This window comes from Nematolebias whitei, chromosome 17, assembly GCF_014905685.2.
Source record: "Nematolebias whitei isolate Nwh7 chromosome 17, NemWhi1, whole genome shotgun sequence".
NCBI lineage: Eukaryota > Metazoa > Chordata > Actinopteri > Cyprinodontiformes > Rivulidae > Nematolebias > Nematolebias whitei.
The window spans coordinates 11,017,202-11,037,699 of NC_056514.1; the positions used below are offsets into that span (position 1 = coordinate 11,017,202).

The 20,498-nt window shown below is 45.7% G+C and overlaps 1 protein-coding gene across 2 annotated transcripts in view; it reads right to left on the reverse strand.

Annotated features, from left to right (window-relative positions):
- si:ch211-214e3.5 (zinc finger protein 518A) overlaps window positions 1-20,498 on the reverse strand; it is a 99,229-nt gene that overhangs the window by 64,039 nt on the left and 14,692 nt on the right. Inside the window, exon 2 of one of the 2 annotated variants that reach the window (XM_037691002.1) lies at window positions 2,495-2,567. The exons of the other annotated variant lie outside the window; for it this stretch is intronic. The gene's annotated coding sequence lies outside the window, so the exon portion shown is untranslated. The remainder of the gene's footprint in view (window positions 1-2,494; window positions 2,568-20,498) is intronic. 2 annotated transcript variants of the gene reach the window in all.

Consider the following 20,498-nt stretch of genomic DNA (forward strand, 5'->3'; position numbering starts at 1 on the left):
TTTTTAAGTCTCTATAATTATGTTATTAAACAACTCAAGGTAGTAAAAATTAGGTGTACCGGTAATTGCCATTTAGTTACCAACTAGTAGTTTCATATATCAGTTAAAAACATAGTGTATGTGTTCACACTTTTCAATACTCATAGCATACAGCAGGTTGAATGATTGTAAAAAAAAATGTACATTAATGATTTATGTAAAATTAAAGAGCCAAGAACAACGTACCTTTGTTCGAACCATAACATATTCACAATCCGGGGTGTTGAAAATGTCCAAATCATGCACGCAACCATTCATAAATTGGACATGTGCTTCCAGTGACTTATAGTTCTTAAAATTATTTGCTGTGTAGGTACTGACACCACAGACCAGATATGATAAAATGTCTGGGAAAGTCAGTGGAGGAAAATATTCCAGGTCTCTGCTCCAATTTTTTTAAAACAAACAGGTCGACATTTCAAATTTTGACTATTTTTTCTCCATCCATCCATCTTTACCAGCTTATTCCATTTTGGGTCACGGGGGTCGCCGGTGCCCATGTCCAGCAATCACTGTGCGAGGTGCGGGGTACACCCTGGACGGGTCACAAGTCTATCACAGGGCCACATAGAGACAAACGAGACAAACAACCATTCACTCTCTCACTCACACCTAGGGACATTTTAGAGTTACCAGTCAGCCTAACATGCATGTTTTTGGTCTGTGGGAGGAAACTGGAGTACCCGGAGAAAACCCACGCATGCACGGAGAGAACATGCAAACTCCACCCAGAAGGCCCCTGGACCGGGGTTTGAACCAAGGACCTGCTTGCTGAGAGGCAGCAGCTCTACTAGTTGCGCCACCGTGCTGCCCGCCTATTTTTTCCATGTACCATTTTTTGGCATCCGGTTGAAGTTTGTCACGTTACAGTCCACTTTGTTTTGCGCTGCTTTTCGGCATCGTGATGGAAGATACAGTGTGAAAACGATGGAAAATCACCTGAGTTTTTAAATTTTTTTCTGAGGGCTGTAAACATGGCGGTCGAGACGGGAACACCCCGCCCCTAACGCAGTGACGTATGTTCCAAAGCTCTATTGGGAGGGACACAGGTGATGAGCATGAGTGACTGTTGCAGAGAAGTGGACGTGGCAGGTGGAGATCATGACACGCTGTGCTTTCTTAGAGCTTTTAGAGAGTTTAGAACATAGATAAGAACATTGCAAGAGTGTGGGAACGGTTTATGAAGTCTTAATATTAGGGATGCATGATATTGGATTTCTGGCCGATATCCAATATGCCAATATGTTAAAACTTATTTGGTCGATAACCAATGCCGATACCGATATTTTATATATGTTCCTTTGTCAGAACATAGCCCTCTTATTTAGGATTATTTGCTACAAAAATTGTGCAACAGCTGTAAGAGCTGGTGACATATATTCAGTAACAGCCATATGATATGCATAACACTTTGACTTACATTAAATGAAAAGTGTTAAATGTTATTTATTAGCATTAGTCACCTGCAATGCTCTCTCACTTGTGGAGGCTTGTTCCAGGTTCCTAGCTGTAGTGTGGGATACTCTGCACTCTTGTGCATGAAGGACAGCCTTTTTAAGTTCAAAGTTTTTGTCGATCCATTGTGTCGTAAGACTATTCATGCTAACGGAACTAACACAACATCCAAATGTCTGTGGTAAAACTCACCCAACAACTTGTGCTATCGGCTATTAGCTTCTCAATGACGTTGGAAATGACAGCTTGTAACTAGGGTAACGTTACTTCCGAAAAATTTCTCAAGACTGCGGACGATGTAGCAAGGCTCAACGTAGTCCATAAATCTTCGGAATCCGACATCCTCACCAACAAAAAATGAAACTTCCACAAAGACGAAATTTAGAAATTTCCTCTCCGCCATGAGATCGGGTAGGCACACGTGACGTCATCATGTTGCACTGCCTCTGCAACGTCATCAAGTTGTGCTGCCGCTGCAGGCAAAAACAGCGCCTTTTATACTGGCAAGTTATTTTAATGGAATGGCCGATGTCCAATATTGAAATTTAACATTAATATCGGCCAATACCAATACCATGCTGATAATATTGTGCATCCCTACTTAATATATATAAATACTAAAATAAATACAACATCCCTACTTTGTGGATTTTCACCTATCGCGGGAGTGTCTGGAACATAACCCCTATGATAAGTGAGGGACTACTGTAGTTGATTTCAATTTATTTTTAACTTAACAATTCTTCTTGTTTTTTTATATTTCTGCTCAGTTTTTTTATATAATGTTTTCTCTTAAGTTCCTGGCCTTGAGGGTGAGGGGGATGAGTTGGGTTTGTAATGGCTTTGGCGTATACCCTAGCTGCAGTGAATTGGTCACGTGTGAAGTGGACACAGACATTATTTGATTACACTAACTGCCACCCACATAATTTTAGCACTGTCACACATTTAAAACTTTGATGCAGGTTTGAACTTGATTGGGAAAAGATAAATTAGTTACCTGTATGTGGTCCCTCCAAACCCCCAGTCTTCAATACACTCTGTCTGAAGCAGATGTAGCGCAGTCACCCTACCTGAAAATAAATCCATTAATTAATTAAAAATAAATTAATTAAAAATTAATTAATTAATTAAAAATAAATTAATTTCAACTTTATCTTCACATTTAAATTTTTTGATATGCCTAAACCGTAGAAATGCAGCACAGGATCAGCTTGTCCTTGGCACCCACAAATATCTAGCTTGTCTGAGAAATCTGATTTTTCCCTTGTCAGTAAATGCACCACAGACAAGCCGCTGAGTCACTCAGCACTGTTCGACGAAAACGTTTGTAATGTAGAAAAAACATCAAGTAAGCTCCATGGACTGTCTGTAAGGTGCTTACAAAAAAAAAAAAAAGTGAAAAGCAATTAAAAGAAAAACGTTTTTTTTTTTTACAGAGGATTCTTCTTTGCTACAATCAGCTCACTGCAGCCTACAATTTAGTTTTTTTTAAGCTTCAACATATGGTGTGGAAACTCTTACAAAGTTAATCATTTAAGGTTAATAATTATATTTTTATTCAACAGTAAATCCATTATGCCCAGAAAAAAATGGTGTTGCATATTGGCTATTGATGCACTGATTTCAAAAGATCTGCATCGGCATAATTAGCAGTTATAGAATTGCGCTGCTCAAGGTGGATGCATGTTGGAGCAGCTCTGTTACTTTCATTCTGAGATTTTGCTTTTGGAAATTTAATTCCTCTTTTTCTGGATGTAAATCACAGTTTTTGGATGACTGTTTCCTCTGGTATCAGATGCTGTGCAGCTGGAAGGATTTTTACTGAAACTTTTTTAGTTTTGGACATTTGTTATGATGCGTAACCATGGCAACGAGGCAGTTTCTACAACCAGGAACAGCTGATTAACATCTCAAAAGCTCAAATAATATCTCAACTACAGCCTCAAATCTCAAATGAGTTGAAGGGATGTTCTGTGTACGCATTCTCATCTACCTGCCGGCTGTGCTCGAGTGCCTGACCACTGAGATCCTGGAACTAACAGGAAACACGGCTCGTGACAGTGGAAGGACAGGATCGTCCCTCGGCACCTACAGTTGGCTGTCCGCAGCGACGAGAAGCTCAGCAGACTGCTGGGAGGAGTAGCCATCGCTCTGGGAGGAGTTCTGCCCGGCATTTAGGTGGTCCTACAGCCCGGGGGAAACGAGAGGCCAGTCAAGTCTGGGTGAACGGATCGGATGGCATCTGCAGCCAGTTTCTTAGGATCCACTGTGGAATGGACCTTTACAAGAGATCCTTCCTGCCTACAGCCATCAGTATCTATAACATCTCTTAATGAAATGAGGATAACGAGTTACAACAACAAATAATTTTCCTTTGGGATTAATAAAGTATGTTTGAATTTAATTGAATTAATCAACCCATTAATATTCTACCACTTATCCATGGAGGCAACAGGTCCAGGAGTGAAATCTAAACACCTCCTTCCCCAGAGACGCTCTCCAGCACCTCCTGAGGGATCCCAAGGTGTTTTCAAGACAGAGGGGAAACACAATCCCTTCAGTGAGATGTGGGTCTGCCCTGGGTCTCTTCCCAGTGGGACGTGCCCAGAAACTTATACAGGAAGTCATGATCAGATGCCTCGATGATGGAACTGTTCATCTTATTACTAAGGCTGAGCCTGGCCAAGTTATGAAGGAAGCTCGTAGTAGCTGCTAGTATCCAAACCCTGAATATCTTGATTTTTCGGCTGCTCCCTTTTCAGAGGTCACTACAGCGAGTCGTCCTCCATCTCACTCTATTCTCTGACCACAAGCAGCACGTCGGCTGAAACCACAGATCTCACAGATTTCAAAACTGTACGTTTCATCACGATTCAACCAAGAGTCACTCAACCAGCACTCACAATCACTCACATTTTACTCAAATCTGTCAAGACATTCACAACAGAAACATATTTGCATTATTTTATTTTTATGGCACTAACTGGTGCTCTTATTTTCTGAAGCAAAACACCAAGAGACGTTACAACACAGAAAGCTTTTCACACTCCTAGTTTTTATGAATTATCTCAAATGCTGGTTTTGCTTTATAAACTTTTATTTTATGCCATTAATCCCCCAAACTCCTAACAGCTCTGCTCTTACAAGTCATGAGGCTTGTGTAGCTACTTTAGCCTCTTGTGTGTTCACCAGCTTTATGTAGCACTATAATTAGTTTGGATCGACCAAAATACACAAATCACCCTTGGTACAAATCCTTTGATCCAGTAGAATCTAACTTCTTCAAGATCATACCAGTCCTACCAATCACCAACTATAAGGGGACAGATGTGATGCAGACTGTGACATTCACCTTCATCCAATCAACAACAATCAGGTCTGTCTTGTAAATGAGTCCTTGAGGCTCAATGGGATTTACTGGTCTAAATAAAGGCTGAATGAAAAAAACCCGACTCATATTCTGGTCAGGAGGGGTTAATTTGGACAGGAGAATATTTTGGCAGATGTAGTTGCTTAGTAAATACAGATTTATTCTGGTAGGAATAAGCTCCAGAGGCAGCATGACAAAGATAAGCGATTTTTATATAATGCTTTGCAAATGTGAGTGATAATTCTATAGTAATAATATTTTCACTTTATAATGTAGATGTTTTTGTTTCATTTTTTAAATATAGTTTTTCTTCCATTTAATTTTTCAATTTATATGCTTTATTTTATGATTGTCTACTGTTATCATTCTTTGTTTAAAACAGGTCTCACTCGTAAATGAGTTCTCAGGGCTCAATGAGACTAACCTGTATAAATAAAGGCTGAATGAATTAATTCTGCTCTTCTTTTGCTTTTCATTCAATCAGAGATTCTTTATTGGTGTTTGCATCTCATGTGGTGGAACGAGATTATGTAAGCAGGGTCCCAGTTACATCCAACAATAAAATGTATAAGAAAAACATAAACGAAAAATACACTAAGCACTAGTAGCATAAAAACATTACGTCGAACAGCAGCACAAACATGAGTCTGTGTGAGCAGATGAGCACGCATGAACACAGCAACATGAAACAGATCACAGAGAGCACAGGATGCTCTCCACTGCACAACTGTAGAAGGAGGTGAGGACTGAGCTTCCCAGACCAGCTCGTCTCAGCTGCCTGAGGAAGCAGAGTCTCTGATGAGCTTTCTTGATCAGGCTGGTGGTGTTGTTGCTCTAGCTGAGGTTGTCATTCAGGTGTACACTCAAGTACTTGTTGTAACTGGAGACCACTTCCACCGCAGATCCAGGGTAGTTGTGTTTGTTCTTTCTGAAGGCCATGATCATCTCCTTTGTCTTCTTCACATTGATGTGAAGGTTATTAACTATGCACCAGCTCTCCAGGTGTTCCACCTCCTGTCTGTAGCTAGACTCATAGTTGGTTGTGATGCATCCAACCACCACTGTATCATCTGCAAACTTTACAATGTGACAGCCTGGATGGGTAGCTGCACAATCATACCCAACATTTCAAGAAAAAATAATTCCCTGAGTTTTCTGTGAGTATGTCCTGAAATTGAAAGAGATTTTTCAGTTACAGGAAACGCTCAGAACTTAGGCTATGTTTATACTGCAGGCAAATGCAGACGAAATACGATTTTTTTTTCCCCATGTGACCCATATCAGATTATTTTCAAGTCGATCTGAACATGACAAAATCATGGCGTCATGCAGCCTTCACAACACAAAATTACACTGTGCCAAGCAATAGTCACACACAATAAAAAACATGTCAACTTGCATGTGATTATTAAAACGAAAAGATTTACAGGTACATTCCTACCTTGGTGCCGCTCACAAATTCTACAGTTCATAACTTTTATTCCCCTTCACAATCAACTTGGAATAACATCCATCTCTCTTCTCCCATTGTTTTCCTTCCCCATCACCGATTTTACCAATTTTACTTCCCAGAAAACTTGTGTTACTTGAGTTCTTTCTACCCAACATAATACTTCTCCTTCAAGGTGTTCTTTATGACACCATCAGGTGAACTTTTCAAATCTTAGGACAAAAACAAAGTTCCTTCTCAGATTAGACAAATCTTCCAAAAATGTACTGCCTTCTGTCATTTACAGACACAAAGCTAGCGGTGCGCAATACAAATACGCTGGCTAAGATGCTACAGAGGTAGCACTCCACTTACCTAACACGAATCTCTCCCCCCCCCCCCCCCCCGGTTGACAACTGCAGACAATAACGTAGTCGCACAACACAGAAGTGTCTCTCCCTCTTCCCCCCTACCCCCGTCAACAAAAAAAAACCTGAAGACGAGCTCCGTGAGTGACCTCGGGGAAACATGTATATAAATATTTTTTAAATATCATAGTTACTGTGATGCCTATGTCCCACACATATCTATGTTTAGATAGCAGACCTTGAGTTAGCTGAAGTACAAAACAGGAAATTCAATTCTGTCCCAAGTACAGAGGGCATGGAGTTCAAGAGATTAATGCCCCTTTTCCACTGTCACGGCGTGGGTTGGATATTTCCGGCTTGACGCGTGTTTGAGGTCTTTTCCATGGTTCTTGGGACCGGCTCGCCTCCCTAAATTCTGGCCCAGCTTCTCAAGGGGTCCAAGCGAGCCGAGCCGTGACATCAGAAACACTGTCGGTCACTGATTGGTCGGGGGGAGGAGTCTGTGCAGTGTTTCCCCTAGTTAACTTGCCATGGCGGGGTGCTCATCTCATCCATGATTTTTGATGACGGGGGGACGGACATGTCTGAGCGCAGATTGTGCTAACAGTTTTTGAGTGGGGGCGGGGGGCGTTCAGCATGAGGGAAAAGGTAACGTGAGTGCTGCCTTTAGCTTTTTAGCTAGAGAGCCTGTATTTCGTGCCACTAGCTTAGTGCTTTATCAGTGCTGGGTGGGTGGGTGTGGGTGCAATTTGGTTTGGTAGGCAGGGTGCTCAGTTCTGTTGACGGGGTGGAGCATCCCGCTTGTATAATGGTAGGGGAAACACTGATGTGGAGTCTTTCCAAACAACCCGATCCGCCATTTTTCTCTACCGCCTGCTATTAGCGATAACTCCAGGAGCGTACCTTTTAGTATTTTGAAGCTATACAAAAACAATAATATCAAAGCCGTGGTCAAATGCAGAAGTGCAGGTGTTGTTGTGCTTGGTGGCCGACGAAAAAAGTCAAAGCGAGCTAGATGGAGATTGGAGGGTGGTATGGACACGGCCACTGCTCTACTTGAATCATTTATAGAAGATGGTGAGTGTTTTCTAACTTTAAACATATTTTAAGTTACTCATCCCATCGGTTCTGAACATTTTTTAACTAACAAAAGAGGCTGACGCCATAATAGGACAACATCGGTGCTACAATGCTAAGCTAATCTGCATAAACGCTAACTGTCCTCCGGTCCCATTTCTCACTGTATTTTATTTTGTAGAACGTATTTCAGCGCATGACGGTCCATCTCTAAACTCCACATTAAACCCTCCAAGACTCCCGGCTTCTGCTCCTGCTCCATCAGCGGAGTCTGCACCTGACAGGTCTCCATGGCAGGCTCGCAGCCCACCTGCACCTCACAGAGCAGCACAACGCTGCAGCCTTCTGTGCTTGGTAAGAACAGATGCAACATGTTCCACATCACTTTATTTGTGCCGATAAGGACTTGCTTTTATTTTATTTTTAAAGTAAAAAAATAAAATGTTAAATAAATACTGAAATGGGATGAAATTATGTACACAGGGTCCCAGTTACAGACAACAAAATGTAAAAGAAAAACAGTAATAAGATCTAAGATATGAATTTAGAAAAATATCAACTAAAAAGCATCTACTAATAATACACTAAGCACTAATAGCAGTAAACAATCAAAACAATACGTCACACAGCAACATGAACTTGAGTTTGTGCAGCCTTATGAATACCTAACCAGGATAATCACTGAAAAATCACATCATGTTGCTGCTGATCTGTTTCATGTTGCTGTGTTCAAGCTTCACACAGACTCACGTCCATGCTGCTGTTCGACGTATTGTGTTTATTGTTTTTATGCTATTAGTGCTTAGCATATTTTATTGTTGGATGTAACTGGGACCCTGTGTACATTATTTTGATCCACCACATGTACCACATGTGGTGCGAATGACAATAAAGAATATATGTATCTGTATAATACTTTCTGATTCATATATCCATTGTTGTTGTTATATTATTTTCATTATTTTTAAATCAATTTATTTTTCATTTTCTTATTTTATCAGTTTCTTATGATTAATATAGCTGTTAGCTGCACCTTTCTTTGTTTTATGCATTTATTCAAACACAGTATGTAGCTTGAATTAAACACCTTTTTCTTCTTTCTAGGCAAGAGAAAGAGAAAAGAGTCCAATAAAGAAAAGTCTTATTTCATCACTGAATGAACGTGAAGAACTGAACCGGACAGAGCGAGAACAACACTTGCATCTTCTTCTGGATGAAGCGTGGAGCAAGGGATAGACAGATAGACAATCATTAGTTGGATGCAGTATTTTTTATTTTTGTACATTTTTCACTTCTTACTTTTCCTATTAAACAATTTTTTTCTTAAGTGGTGTCCTTGAACATTAAATTTCCTAAACAAATTTTACAATGTTAAGTGCGTATAGTGTTTGTTTAAATTCATACTGGAAGTTGAGAAAAATTTCCAATTGCATTTGATCTTTAATGAATCCTAAGAAAAGATTACCAGAATCTGCTCAACTGTTATTATGTTATCAATTTTTTGGTTCTAGGATGAAGTGAGACAAAATAGTCAAAAATTCAGAGAAGACAGTTATCAGTTATCAGTTATCAGTTATCGGCCGTACAACTGTGGCCCGAGAGATTCAGCTGAAAGCCCTGGTGCACTTTTTATTTTATTTGAACCTGCAGAGATTTGAACAGCTAATCTGAAGCAAACAGGCAGGTTCTATTTCATATAGGCTTCGCCCTTTAAGAGCTGTCGCTTAGTGGGTTTATCCCGTCATGCGAAGCATTGCACTGAAAAATTTAGTCCACACTCGCCTGCTGTGTGGGCCCCACCCGGTCCGTATAAATTACGTTAAGAGCGGGTAATCGACTCCCATTTTTCTTCAGCAAGCTAATAACACTGTCAGAAGAAGGAAGAAGGAAAGTTGTCTAGCTTGACCAACCTTTGTTAAGACTGCCTGTGGCCCCGCCACGTCAACCTCCTGCCGTCCCGGTGAGTTCTCCTCCCCGAGGAGAAACAGATGAGCAGTCTTGTTTCAAGATACGCGCAGAGGAGCATTTCTCAGTGGCAGGTCGCTACACGCTGGACGACGCCATCTTGTAATTTTCCTTTTTTCGCCGACTCTCGGAGCAAATCGGATGGTTCCTCCGGGACAGGCGACGTCAGCAGCAGCCCCCCGCTGCTCATTCCCTCCTGGAGAGCATGGTGTCAGAACGAGGGGGGCTGAGCGAATGCTCAACACCCCCCCACAACCTTTTTTTCGCATCGGCGACCACCCCGCTCCTAGCCGTCGGTGCCCTCCTCTGGAGCTGCCTGGCATAATCCAGGAGGCGGCTGACATGAAGGGATTTTTTCCGTCCCTCTCCTTCCCCCGCCCAGATCGGATGATCAAGCGGGAAGGTTCCTGGGCTCCATTCCGGCTCGCTGTCCTGATCCCATCTGGCCTCTTTCCCAGCAGTGACATCCTACTGGGACGAGGCCGTAGCCGGTTCCTGGTAGAATAAGGGCGCCGGTTCCCACATTCACGCCCATCACCAGAGTGGAGGGGTTTCACCGAGCGGAAATTCCTTCGGTGCCCCCCCTGGAGCCGAGCCTGGCAGAGGCTTTCGGAGCAAAGATGTCCAGGTTGGACCAGCGTCCTGCACCTCCGGGTAAGCATAACCAGACGGTGATGTCGCTCTCCAACCAGGCTCACCAGTGTGTGTTCCAGGCGGCCGCAGCGAACAATACATTACGTTGCTGGTGTACAACGTTCAAGAGGCTGGAAGAGACGTAGCGCTCCCTCTGCAAGGTAGCTGACGTCATCCTCAACCTGTGAGCCTCTTTTGTTGTCTGCCGGTCTCGCATCGCAGCTGGAGGACAAGGTTTTCCAGAGGTCCACCTGGCCCGTCACACCACCTCCCTCTCGGAGGAGCTGCAGAAAGTTTTTTTGTTGGAGGGCCCCCGTCAAAGACGGCCGCTCTGTTCAGGACCATTTTCAAGACATTCCAAGGCTGCAGCAGCGTCTCCCCGCCCCGCTACGCTACGCCAGCCCCGCCCATCAGACATCACCTTTCTCATCCCGCCAAACATCACCTTTCTCATCCCGGCAACCGGAGGTTCAGCGTTTCCGAGATCGTCAACAGGCGGCGCCTTAGGACAACAAACCGCAGAGCTCACGGGGGAGATGATTCAAATGACGGTTTGCGGAGGATGTATGTAAAGATGACATGAGTTTTTGGAATAAAACATCATTTAATGATGAAAGTGTCTTTTTTAGCCAGTCTGTCATCTCGGATGACCTCACAGCGGCTCCTTCACACATCCTCCACACAAAACGAGCCGGTGGCCTTTAAAAAGGTTTTTCAGAATCACCGTTGCTCCAAATAAGGATGAGACGCTCGCTTGACACAATAGTCGAAGCGAATGTGGTCTGCAGAACTAGTTCAGTTGAATAACTTGTTTTCAGCCGGAGGTGCACACCTCCAGGAGCGGCACGCGTCTCACCGAAGCAAACGCGTGCTTCCGCGGCGCCTGCAGCCTTCATTCAAACGATGCAGCGTTAATGAAGGCGCGTGCACCGTCTCTCAGCGCTCGCCCGCTCGCATCAGCATAAATGTGAGACCACAGAACGGGCACAGTGAGAAACTTCGCTCTCAGCAGGAGTGACACGGGTCTTACCGAAGCAAACGCGTGCTTCCGCTGTGCCTGCAGCCTTCATTCAAATGATGCGGCGTTGATTAAGGCGCGCACAGGAGCAGTACGCGTCTCACCGCAGTGGTGTCAAACGCGTGCTCCCGTGGCGCCAACAGTTTTCACATGCCTCTCCTCAACACATGCCGGTCCATATAGACATGAATGTGAACCCGCAGCCCGAGCACGGCACAGAGGCACACTCAGAACCCTTTCAAGGAAGCCTCGCCTTGGGTCACGCGGAACACACTTCAGCGGCACATGACGACGATCGGGGCAGTAGACTGGCTGGCGTCTGAAAAAACGCACCACCTAAACGCGCGCACACTCCACGAACGTTACGCGCAGTGGCTATGAGCTTGCTCGCCAGACAGATGGATGGCCAAGCTGATAGCAGGGGTTACACACTGCAACTTGCAGCCCGACCCCCACCGTTCGGAGGAGTTCTTAGAGACAGTCCTGTCATCACAAGACCAGGTCTCATCCCTAAAAGCAGAAGTCCAGGGGTTCCTGACGGAGAGGAGAAAACAGGTTTTTTACTCACGTTACTTCCTGGTTCCAAAACGAACCGGAGGAACGAGACCGATTTTGGACCTGTCAGTTTTCAATAAGGCAATCGTGGGCAGACCGTTTCACATGTCAGCACAAGCTGTTGATGTTCTAGAATTGCGCCGCTCAAGGTGGCTGCATGTTGGAGCAGCTCTGTTACTTTCATTCTGAGACTTTGCTTTTGGAAACTTTAATTCCTGGTTTTCTGGATGTAAATCATATTTTTTGGATTATTGTTTCTTCTGGTATCGGACGTTGTGCAGCCGGAAGGATTTTTACTGAAACTTTTTAAGTTTTGGACATTTGTTATGATGCGTAACCATGGCAACAATGCTGTTTTCTACAACAACAGCAGCTAATTAACATCTCAAAAGCACAAATAATATCTCAACTATGGCCCCAATTCTCAAATGAGTTGAAAAGGATGTCATGTGGACGCATTCTCATCTACCTGCCAGCTGTGCTCGAGTGCCTGACCACTGAGATCCTGGAACTAGCAGGAAACACGGCTCACGACAGCGGAAGGACAGGATCGTCTCTCAGCACCTACAGTTGGCTGCCCACAGCTATGAGGAGCTCGGCAGACTGCTGGGAGGAGTAGCCATCGCTCAGGGAGGAGTTCAGCCCAGCATTCAGGTGGTCCTACAGTCCAGGGGAACTGAGAGGCCAGCCGAGTCTGGGTGGACGGATCGGACGGCATTTGCAGCCAGTTTCTTAGGATCCACTGTGGGATGGACCTTTACAAGAGATCTTTCTTGTCTACAGCCATCAGCATCTATAACCTCTTAATGAATGAGGATAATGAGTTACAACAACAAAATAATTTCCCTTGGGGATTAATAAAGGATTTTTGAATTTGAATTTGAATTGAAGCTCAGGTGTTGACGTCACACCTGCTAATTCTGGGCTTCGCCATAAATTGGGGAAAAGCTCGATTCTCCCGGCCCAGACGATTGTTATCTGGGAGTGGGGCTAAACTCAACCACCATGAGGGCTCATTTATTCGTTTATCACAGATGAGAATCGACATTCTAAGAGTCCAGCTCCGTCACGTAAGACCGGGCAGAGTAGTAACAGCTATTTTCCATCATGACGCTGTTAGGAACAATGTTGTCGGCTCACACAGTGGACCCGCTGGGTTTACTACACATGAGACGCCTCCAGAGATGGTTTGCTCGTATGCGTGTGGATCCGGTGAGGCAAAATAGACGGACGATCACTGTTCCTCCCTCCGTGAGAGCAGATCTCCGGCACTGGGAAACCCCCTGGTTCTGTCCGAGGGAGTCCCCGTTAGCAGACCTACGTCACACGTGTCAGTCTTCACAGACGCGTCGTTGTCAGGTTGGGGGGTGACATGCCTATCTCGAGCTGTAGGGGCGCTGTGGAATTTCTCACAACAGCTCATATAAATTTTCTGGAATGTCGCACGGTTCTGAATGTGATTCAACACTTTGCTCCTGTGCTGCAGAATCAACACGTTTTGATTCACACAGACAACAAGGTTACTACTGCTTACATAAACCGGCAGGGGGGTGTGCGCTCAGCCCAAATGTTACACATTGCGAGGAAACTACTGTGTTGGGCACACCAAATCTGCTCTCTATCAGAGCAGTGTACATCCCCAGTGTCTGAACAAGGGGCAGATGTGATGTCCAAGGGCGGTCCGCGTCACGGGGAGTGGACCCTCCAACTCGATCTGATGGCCCAGACGTGGCAGAAATTTGGCAAGCGGCCGTGGACCTGTTTGCGACACGAGAAAATGCTCAGTGACAACTATGGTTTTCACTGAGCCCGCGAGACGAACCACCGCTGGGGGTGGACGCGTTTGCTCACAGCCCATGGCCCAAAACGCTTCTTTACGCGTTTCCCCCACCTCCTCTGATATTACGGTTTCAGAACAGAGTTCAGGAGGAGGGACTGACAGCTCTCCTGGTGGCTCCCAAGCGCATGAACGCACCATGGTTCCCGGTTCTATGACGCCTGTTATCTGGGCGCCCGTGGAAACTGCCGTGGAGGGAGGACGCTCTCCTCCAGGCGGGAGGAGCGATCAGGAGTTACCCAGAAATAGGCCAGCACGTGTGGGTCTGGCCGCTGAGCAGATCCGCTTAGAGAGGATGGGTCTCCCGCAAGATGTAGTGCGCACAATCCAGGATTCACGTGTTGTATCCACAGCTTTTCAGTGCTGGTGTACAGAGAAAGGTGTAGAGGCCACCTCATGTCCACTAGGCGGCGTGCTGTCCTTTCTGCAGCAGCTGATGGACAGAAATCTGGCATTCAGCACAATTAAAACGTACGCTGCAGCCATCGCTTCCTGTCACGAAGGGTTCGGAGACAGAACAGCTTTTAATCATCCGCTGATGAAGCATTTTTTTAAAAGGTGTACAGAGACGCAGGCCTGTTTCACGCCCACTTGCTCCACAGTGGGATTTAACTTTGGTCCTGCAAGCCCTGATCAAACCTCCATTCGAGCCACTAGATCAGGTTCCGATTAAATTCTTGTCTCTTAAAACAGCCCTGCTGTTGGCTTTAACATCTTTTAAGAGGGTGAGTGATTTATCTGCCCTCTTTGTCGCTCTGTCATGTCTCAGAATTCAGGTCGATGGCAATTCAGCTGATCTGAGGCCTAATCCAGCGTTTATGCCCAAAACATCACGAGCTCTTTTAAATCAAGAGTGATATCGTTGGAGGGATTTTTCCCTCCTCCCCACAATCAGAAGAAGCAGCATCTTTCCATTTTCTCTGCCCTGTACGTGCGTTGAGGTGTTACGTAACACGCATGGTGGCACTGCGTCAGGCTCAACATTTGCTTGTGAATGATAGAGATGCATCTGCAGATCGCCTGTTATCCACCCAGCGCCTGTCACATTGGCTGTGTGAGGCCATTTCTGAAGCCTACAGAGCATCAGATTTAGAGCCTCTTGACAACCTCGGGGCACATTCGACCAGAGGTATCGCATCTTCGACTGCTCTACATAATGGTATGACAATGCAGGATATTTGTACTGCGGCCGCGTGGTCAACACCCTGCTCATTTATTCGCTTCTATTTACGTGATGTGATGGCTCGTTCCATGACACATTCTGTCTTTAGTGTTTTAACAGAATGAATATTGTTGTTTCAGGGAACCCCGTTTAAACTCACATCTGACTGCATGCATTACAGTGTGAGATGTTGTTATTAGCCACATGTTGTGACTGTTATTTTGGTTCTACTGTCATTAATCAGTTCATGACTACTGTTACCAATCAGTTCATTTGATCGATAATCAGCTCACTTGTTATTATTAATCTGTTCATATTGTTCAGCCATGAATCTGTTGATTCATGGCCCCTTTTCAGCATCTTCCTTTCCCCGTTGAAAGTTTCCGGGGCGTTCATGCACTCAGAACGCATAACTACACAGCATGCGTCTGTGCATGGTACGCATAATTACGCAACGCGTAATTACGTACATGGAGAGCTGAGTGACAAGACATTTTTTTGGGCAAGCTGCCGCTTCGTATGGTGTTCGAATGGACCCAGTGAGGCAAGGACCACATCTGCTTCGTCCTTAACCCACTAAGCGACAGCTCTTAAAGGGCAAAGCCTATACGAAATAGAACGTTGGTTATGTACTGTAACCCCAGATTCTATGAGTATAGGTGTAGCCCTTTAAGCGTCGGCCTCACCGGCTCCAAAATGGCTGAAGAAAAAGCTATTTGGGAGCCGATTACCCGCTCATTTATTTTTTTTTATTTTTATTTTTTTAAATAGATGGCCTCCCTTCTCCCCTTACAGCCATCGTCTCCACACCATTATAATGAAATATTTATTCTAGTGATTATCTAGTGTAGTTTTTTTTTTTAATAGGATAGAAAGAAAAAAAAAGACAAAGTAAGACTCCAAAATATAAAAAATATACACAAAGAGAGCACACGGCAAAACACCCAGCCACAGTCTGTTCACCTGCAAAGAACATGAAAAAACACAGCAACAAAATACATAGGTATAAAGAACTTAAAATATTCATGGCTTTGCAGTAAGTTTCCATAAATATATATACCCATACCTACGCTTATATACATACATACATACATACATACATACATACATATATACACATGAATATACATTCATATACATATCTATATATCTATATATAAAGCCTACATAAGCATCCCTGCATCTATTTGTGTGTGGTTGTGAGCATGCATAAGTGTATAAGGCTTCTCTAATAGAACATTTAATAGTAACGGTGAAGCCGCAGAGACCCGACCCCCAAGACCAGAGGCAGACAAAAAAGGGGGGACCAGAGTCCAAGACCCCAGGAGGGACCCCAACCGCGGAGACCCCAGGGCCACCCACACAGGACGAACCACTCACCCACCCCCCAGATCGGACCACAGGGGACAACCGGAAGATCCCCACCAGCGACCACATGCAGTGACCCCCCGGGGTCAACAGCGACAAACTCATAGGTCCCCGCCAGAACCTGCTGCAACGATGCAGTTCCAGGCCCGGGCACCGAGGCCTGGGCAACGAGGCCCGGGCACCGAGGACGCACACCACCAGGCCAAGACCTGACAGGGCCAGAGGACCCGAGCCCCACCAGGCAGACACCAGGCCATGCCGACACATGCCTAAGCGCCCAGCCTCCGACACCAAGGGTCCCAAGCGCGCCAATAGGCAAGGGCACACCCCACAAGGGGGCCGCGCGATAGGGGCGCGATGCCAAGCACCCCCAGTTGTATCAAAGAGGGGGCAGTCCGAGTCTTGGCCTAACAAATACCCGTTCATACACAGACACAATCACACAGTCCCAGCCTCATTCTCACACTCACTCACTCAAAGACATACAATAACAATACATTTCATTCTTATTCCCGATACGCACTCTAAACCCCCCAGGTCCAAGACATGTACCTGCCCTCTACACGGGGCAGCCCATGCCCAAATCCTGGAGGTAGACCCATTCATTCTCGAGCGGAGGAGCCAATATCCCAGACCCGGCCCAGGCCACGCCCAGCCGACAGGACACCCCCCGGCACGAAGAGGTCACGCCACCGACCACCCCCACACACCGCCAACAACCAAGCACGCGCCCCCAGCCGACCGCCCGCCAGGCCCCGGCAGCCACCCCGGCCAGCAGGCCAACCATGGCATCCAAGAGCCAAGCTCAGGGGGTCCAAACAACCCCAGGGAGAGCACAGCGCCAGCACCGCCCATGGCAATCCCGCAGACCCCGAACCCCCACATAAAATTGAGTCCCAGGTGGCTATGGTCAACAGAGATGTAAAATTGTTGCAGCACACCCGAGCCCAAACAAACCTAAATGTGTGGAATTGAAATGAAGAGGGTGGAGGTGCATGGTGAGGGATGGGGAGAAATATAACTGTAAGAGCAAATGCTCCCACAGGGAGTCAGCTCCCCCACTGACCCAACAGCCCCCCCCCCAGTTCCTCAAGGTCCACCCAGGGATTGAGGCCAAGACTCCTCTCCATCTGGACCGACCACCAGGCCCGCTGAGCTCCAGACCAGAGAGGGACAGAGCCCCGAGGGCCGCCAGAAGCAGTACCAGCGGCCCACACACCCGAGGGCCGCCAAGACCCCCACAAACCGCAGTCAGCTCGCTACCAGATGAAGCCAAACCCCACTAGGATGACCCGGCCAAGAACGCCCGCCCAACTGCCGACAGAGTCAGGAAGCACTGGGAGTGAGCCCCCACCACAGGAAAGGGGCCAGCCAGTCGGCCATGCACAGTCCCGGGCCGCCCCCAAGGACATCCACCCAGTCCCCATCCGAGAAGAAATACTACACCCACCCCTCATTCGAACATCTCTCAAAACACATAGCACACTAGACACCTAGGCTGGGTCAAACTACACCCTCTTAGGGGCCACTGGTCATGCCTCCAAACACCCAATCCCCCAGCCCATGAACCCACAACCTACCAGCGAGCCGAAGGCCCCTGCCCAGAACCGGGCACCAGAGCGCAAGCCGGCCCAGAGCCCGGCAACCCGCCCGCCAGAGCCCAAGATCCCCGATGCCCACAGGCCCAAGCCCGGGGGCGACAAGCCCCCAGAACACCAAGCCCCCGCGCCCACCCCGAACCTACCCCAGCACAGCCAGGCTACCAGATCGGTGACCCACGACCGCAGCCACAGACCACCTGAGGGCCCGCACGCAGACACCAGCAGACATGCCCCAGAACCACCCAGGCCCTCCCCAGGGCGAAAGCAGTGCCCCCCTGCCCAGGTACCCCCAAGAGCCCAGCCCCCGGCAACACCCCCGGACCCAAACCCATACACCCGCCTCCACATCAACCCCAAGGCCCCACAAGGTCAGATCCCAGACTACCCACTCTCACTATGTAACGGAGCTGATCAAAGGAGCACAAAGAGATTGATCCAATGTGTCGGCAGATGCTGTTTCAAGACTAATATGATCTAACAGAAGATTTTTATACTGATTAATGCTAAGATTATTTTTATTTTTCCAATTCAGGAGTATGGTTTTCTTTGCGATGCATAAGGCAGTGAAAATCATGCGACATGTATTTTTTTTCCAGGGTAACATCTTCCAAGATAGCCAATAAGCAAACAGACGGAGAGAATGGAATATTACATTTCAGACATTTAGACAAGTCTTCACAAACCTGGACCCAGAACCTCTGAACGGGTGGGCAGAACCAGAGTGCATGGATATAATCATCAGGAATCATTCAATCAACCTTTATTTAGACAGGTAAATCCCATTGAGCCTCGAGGACTCATTTGCAAGAGAGACCTGATTTCAACAAAGAAAGATGACAACAAAGGACAACAGCCACAACAATAAACAATTATAAAAAGTCATAATACAGGTTTTGTTTTGTTTTTTACAAATAGGATGGCTAAAAGGAAAAAAGGAAAAAGGAAAAGGTAACAAAAAAACAAAAAACAGCTAGATTCTAAGGTGAATGTGGAAAACTAAAAACAGGAACATGTCTACATTGGTCCCTGCCAGGAGTCCAACAGATTCTTAAAGCCACTTAGAGAGGTCAAGGTTGAGAGCTTCAAATCTTTTTGTAAGATATTCCAGGAAACAGGAGCGGAGTAGGAGAAGGCCCTTTTGCCTAGTTCAGTCCTCATTGAGGGAACACTGCAGGTAATAATGTCTTGAGAGCGCACGCTGTAGCTGCACTCACGCAGAGACATGTAGGAGGAGATGTATGAAGGCAGCAGACCAAGAAGTGATTTAAAGATGAAAATGTACCAGTGAGAGAGTCTGCGTGAAGTTAATGATGTCCAGTTAACCAGTGAATACAGTGTGCAATGGTGGGTACGATAATCACAGCCAGTTATGAATCTTAGTGCACCATGATAGACAGCATCCAACATCTGAAGGGTTCTTGTAGGAGCGTTCATGTAAATAATGTCACCATAATCAATTGAGGGAAGGAAAGTCACAGATACAAGGAGTTTTCTAGCATTCAGGGTTAGACAGGATTTGTTTCTGAAAAAGAAACCCAGTTTAACTTTCAGTTTCTTTACCAAGTTTTCCACATGGAGCTTAAAAGAGAGATGTGAGTCGACCAAGATACCCAAATATTTATAGGAATCAACTAACTCAATGGGGACACCATTTGAGGATAAAATCGGAGGGAGAACTGCTGGGACCAACTTCCTATTTGAAAAAAGCATCCCTTTGGTTTTGTCGGCATTTAGGGCAAGTTTGAGGCGGAACAAATCAGTCTGGATGTAGTTGAATGCAGAATTCAAAAGCTGGAAAGCCTTAGCAACAGTTTTAGCTCGACAATAAACAACTGTGTCATCAGCATAGAAATGTATGGATGCATTAGGGATGTTTTTACCTACATTATGTATGTAGATTGTAAAGAGGGTGGGTCCTAAGACTGAGCCTTGTGGTACACCATTGTTAACTGTTAAATAACTGGAGGAAGTACCATTACGTTGAACACATTGCCTCCGATCTGAAAGATAGTTAGAGAACCAACCAATGGTGTCTAAAAAAGTTAAATCTGGTCCTCTGGACATTCAAAAAAAACAAAAAAAACAAAACAAAGCAAAACAAAAAAAAAATCCGAGAGACTTCCTCAGTCTGAGGTGCTGTTTTCAGCTCAGTCTCTTAAATAGCACCTTCTCAGAGTGGATCAACCAGTTTTGCTGCTGACAACCAGAACCAGCTGATCACATGCTCAAGAAGGACCATCAGCCTAACAATGGATCATTAGCACCTGATGGCTGTTTACTATTCACAGAGGGCTGAGTGATACTAGCAATCACAGCATTGTAAGAGGGGGACAATTGAACACGTAGGCCTCCACCCCTGTTTAACGATGGACGGTTTCTTTTCACAAAGATGGCCTCCTTTACTCCTCTCTCAAACCATTGTTCCTCTCTATCCAGGATGTGCACATCTTCATCCCTGAAAGAGTGACCGCTGGCCTGGAGATGAGTGTAGACTGCAGAGTCCTGGCCTGATGAAGAATATAGCACCTCAGACTGAGGAAGTCTCTCGGATGAGAGACGAAACGTTTCGACTTTTTTTTTTTTTTTTGCTTTGTTGTTTTTTTTTTGTTTTTTTTTAA